This window comes from Fukomys damarensis, unplaced genomic scaffold (assembly GCF_012274545.1).
Source record: "Fukomys damarensis isolate Sample0158 unplaced genomic scaffold, DMR_v1.0_HiC HiC_scaffold_20, whole genome shotgun sequence".
Lineage (NCBI taxonomy): Eukaryota > Metazoa > Chordata > Mammalia > Rodentia > Bathyergidae > Fukomys > Fukomys damarensis.
In genome coordinates, this window is record NW_022900932.1 from 21,787,876 (window position 1) to 21,792,112 (window position 4,237).

The window sequence follows — 4,237 nt, forward strand, 5'->3', positions numbered from 1 at the left end:
AAAAAAAAAAAAAAAAAAAAAAAAGCTCAGAAGACGACCCATTCCCCCCCAAAATGAACCCATCCACCCAGTTTTCTACCCAACAGGCAACCATTCTTTAAAATTTGCAAACATTTTCAAAAGAGGGCAATGCAGAAGTCCTTCAGCTGCAAAAACTTACCAGACCTTATAAATTTCACTATGCAGCTGTAGGAATCCTACTCACCTGAGTATTTCAAACCTTTCCCTCACCACTTTCTCCGCTGTAAACAAAACAATTTGTTCACTTGATTCCTTTAAGCTTGAAGATCATATTTCACATCAACTGCATTTACTAATGCTCAATTCCACATACCTCGTCATCAGTGAAACTGTTAGTGAAGTATCTACAAAGGGAAACATTTCTTTTTCCTACAATTTATCACTAAATTAAGTAAATGTAGAAATTCTCCAAAGTAGTTAACTCATCTCTCCATATGGATCACTGTCAACATCTTTTGCCTGCATGTGTACAGGCTAGGGATTGAATCCAGGGCCCCACTGATCTACATTCCACCCCCAAAACCAAAGACCCGAGTGCTACTCCAGACAAAACAGGACTTTTTAAACTAACATTACAAATAATTCTTATGCACACAATTGATATGAACTTTTAAGACAAAAGAAACCCTGGGCTTGAATCTGTATTCTGCCATTCACTGGCTACTGAATTTAAATAAACTACCACTAAGTCCATTCAACTGTAAAACGAATAGCAGTAATACCCTCACTTCACCAGACTGTTACAAGATGTACTTACAAGAAGTGTTTGGTGTGCTACTTCACAGTTAAACATCCACCACTGGCAACTGTTAATGGATTTTAGGGGCCTTGCAAAATCAGTGGGCTATTCCACAAACAAAATACTTGAACCTTAAAGGACAGAAAACTGAGTTGTGAATGGAAGAACTATAATCTTTTTCCAAAGTCAACAAATGCTTTACTATCCTAGAGTAGTTCAGAAAGGAGAAGGCCCAACCAAATCAGCTGCAGGGCGGGTAGTGGCGGTGGTTCAGAGATGTTTAAGACCTCCAGTTTTCTTAAAATATATTTTTTAAGCATAGTAACAATCTAAGAAAAAAATATTTCCTATAAAGGATGATTTAAGAAGAGAAAGGGAAAAGTGAAAAAAGCATTTAACATCAAATATTACTTCTGGGCCAGGGATTTAGCTCAGTGCAGCCGCCTGCCTCAGAAACACAAAGTCCTGAGTTTGATCCCCGCTACCAAAAACCAACCAACCAACCAACCAAACCACACACACAAATATCACTTCCTCATGATAACTTTTTTTTTGACATAAAGACTGCAGTGCAGGACCAGGGATTTAGGTCAGTGGTTCTGCCGCCTGCTTTGCAAGCGCAAGGTCCTGAGTTCAATCCCCGGTACCAAAACAAAACAAAAAGAATGCAATGCAAGATACAGATTTGTATTTTAGAAGCAAATACAAAAAGATAGGAAACCGATTTATCTCCCACTTTACAAAATTAGTATCAGGCAAACTAACTTTGATTTTTGGATCAGCCTATACCAAGTAAGAGTCATAACAAATGAAGTATCTTTAAGCAGCCCATTAGGCATTTGCTACAGCTGCTGCACCTGCTCTTTGCTGCTTGTGGAGGACTATTTCTCCTCTGTGATACCGCTCTGCCATGCCACTCTGCCTTGGAGCCAGCAGACTCTCAACTGAAACCTCTGCAAATAGGTGAGCCAATAAATTTTTCTTCCTCCAGGGGGAGTGGGGGGAGAGGGAAGAAGTGGGAGGAGAGGGAGTGGGGGGAGAAGGAGGGAGGGAAGGGGAGAAGGAAATTTTTTTGGAGACAGGCTCTATATAATCCAGGCTGGCCTCATCTTTCTACCTCAACCTCGAAGTGTGGGAATTACAGGCATCAGCCACTACACCCAGTGAAGTCCAAGAAATTAACACCATTTTTAACTGCAGAAAAGTTAGCCAGACAGGAAACAAACTCTTTTTATATTGATTTTCAATCCCGCGTGTACAAAGTGTATATACTGAAAACATGCTGTTCCCTCACTATATCCTTTCAAAACCAAGTCTAGAATTCTACAGAACAAGGAAAACTAAAGACATACACAAAAAAGCTTTCAGAAACTGCCTAAACAATTTACTAAAGCCACGTGGACCTTCCTCTGCAACAATGTCACAGCTAGTTTGTACTGTTTTAAGAATATACTTTATTAAACAGGTGTCAGTAGGGTTTGCCTGCCTATAGACCCAGTTACTCCAGAGACAGAAGCAAAACCCCCCACTTGAAAAACAAAAACCTCCAAATGTTAGCACCAATTAAATATATCAGTAGTTGAAGTATGTGGTTAATTTTAGTCATTTTATATGAAACTTTGTAATTTCCTAAATGGGGGGGGGTGTCTCACATATTGTACTCCATTTATATGAAATGTTTGTAATTACCAGAATGTAATTTGTGGCTGTCCAGGGCTTGAAAGGAGTGTCAACTTATGAAGTAACTAGTTATCTTTTTGGATGATAAAGAATATTCTAAAATCAGAATTCTGAAGGAAATCCACTGAAATGTGTATTTAGGTGGGAGAAATTAAAGCCAGCTGTGAAAGTACAGGAGGACTAAGTTTGTGGCCATACTGCACAACTTAGCAAGACTCATCTCCCAAAATAAAAAGGGCTAGCCAGGTGTGGTAGAACACACCTGTAATTCCAGCTCTTGGGAGGTTGAAGTGGGAGAACCTCTTTCAGTTCAAGGCCAGCTTGGCCTATATAGTGAGTTCAAGGAAAGCCTAACTACAACAGGGACACCCATCACAAAAATAAACAAATAAATGTAAATATGTAAGGGCTCTCGATGCAGCTCATGAGAAGGTCCTGGACTTAATCCTCACTACTGAAAAAATAAATAAATGGGAGAAGCTGACAGTTCATGAATTACATCCCAAGGCTGTTAGGAAGCATCATCTTAGAGAACCAAAACTCCAGATTATGACACAGATTAAAGAGGGCAAAAAAAGTTACGTCATGTAATTAAAAAAGGAAAAGTTGTTGCTTTACAGGAAAGTCTGTGTTGTCTTTTCGAAGTCCACTACAATCTTACTGTTTCAAACACTTTGGTAAACTTTTCTTTAGCAATCTTAAATCAGAGAACATAGACTGGCAGTAGGGGTTTGTTTTTAAAGCTAGAAAAATAGATAACAAATTCGTACGTATATACGTTACAGGAAACTCTTGTTTTCTCTTGCCTGTCCTTTTTTGTACTATATTCAATGAAAATTACCAATATACTTCTCTAGTTCTAAGGACTAAAAAGTCCCCACCACCAAATGACGAGGCCTATGAGTTATCTAACCTGCTTAGCTCCTGATTCAAGGCATCAGTATACAGTACTTCTAAAAATCCTACTTTGCTAACAAAAGGAAATAGACTGTATTTTGAAGTATTTGACTCCCATAGTCCTAAATGCATTTGTGGGGGACCTATAAAAATACCACCCTTGGAGATTTAGAACGGAAAGTTAGCAACCTCTCAACATATAAATGTTTGCCATCACGGGTTGTGTTTTAACAGTTGTCTCCCCCAAATAAAACTTTGAAACGAATTCTAACCCACTTTGCCAAACTACAAAAAAAAAAAAAAAATCAATGTTAAGCCACCCCAACCTCGCCCCAAAGTCCAAAAAGCGGCATCACAATTTCACAATTTACTGGGATCCAACGACTTGTTTAAAACAAGCCCATTTCACATTCCCGATTGATTTGTCGACATTTTTCTTTTCACAAAATCTTTATAGTCTCTTTATAAATGTCTAGGAGTGGAAAGAAAAAACAAATCCCTCTGGAAAACGAGTACGTACTCTTTTCGAAGTTCCAAATCTGGACTCTAAGGGCCGGCTAAGAGTCCTTTCCTCCTCCCCGCAGACTCTCGGCTTATCTAGTTGTCCCGGAGACCCGAGAACTCCGGGCACCCCCCCTTCCCGTCCGCAGCCAAGCCTGGCTTAAAACCTTCGCCATCGGGTGGCGGGACCACAAAGGAGGCCGCCTGCCTCCTTTGTCCTGGATCTGGGAGCCGAGCGCCTCCGTCGCCATTGCACTTCCTCCCCCTGGTCCAGCCTCTCTCACCTTGGGAATCTGCGTCAGAAGTCGCTCACAGTCCCGCCAGCCCAGGTAACCCTGCCGAGACTGCGGAGGAAGCGAGGCCGCGGCGGGAGACCGGGCCCATCCGGCGCCATTTCCA

The 4,237-nt window shown here is 40.9% G+C and overlaps 2 protein-coding genes across 10 annotated transcripts in view; one reads left to right on the forward strand and one right to left on the reverse strand.

The window, feature by feature from the left end:
- Positions 1–4,237, reverse strand: part of Hnrnph3 (heterogeneous nuclear ribonucleoprotein H3) — a 12,985-nt gene that overhangs the window by 7,816 nt on the left and 932 nt on the right. For 2 of the 9 annotated variants that reach the window (XM_010605664.3, XM_010605643.3), the window contains exon 2: positions 779–891. The exons of the other annotated variants lie outside the window; for them this stretch is intronic. The gene's annotated coding sequence lies outside the window, so the exon portion shown is untranslated. The remainder of the gene's footprint in view (positions 1–778; positions 892–4,237) is intronic. 9 annotated transcript variants of the gene reach the window in all.
- Pbld (phenazine biosynthesis like protein domain containing) overlaps positions 3,989–4,237 on the forward strand; it is a 40,588-nt gene continuing 40,339 nt past the window's right edge. Inside the window, exon 1 of the mRNA XM_010605734.3 lies at positions 3,989–4,167. The gene's annotated coding sequence lies outside the window, so the exon portion shown is untranslated. The remainder of the gene's footprint in view (positions 4,168–4,237) is intronic.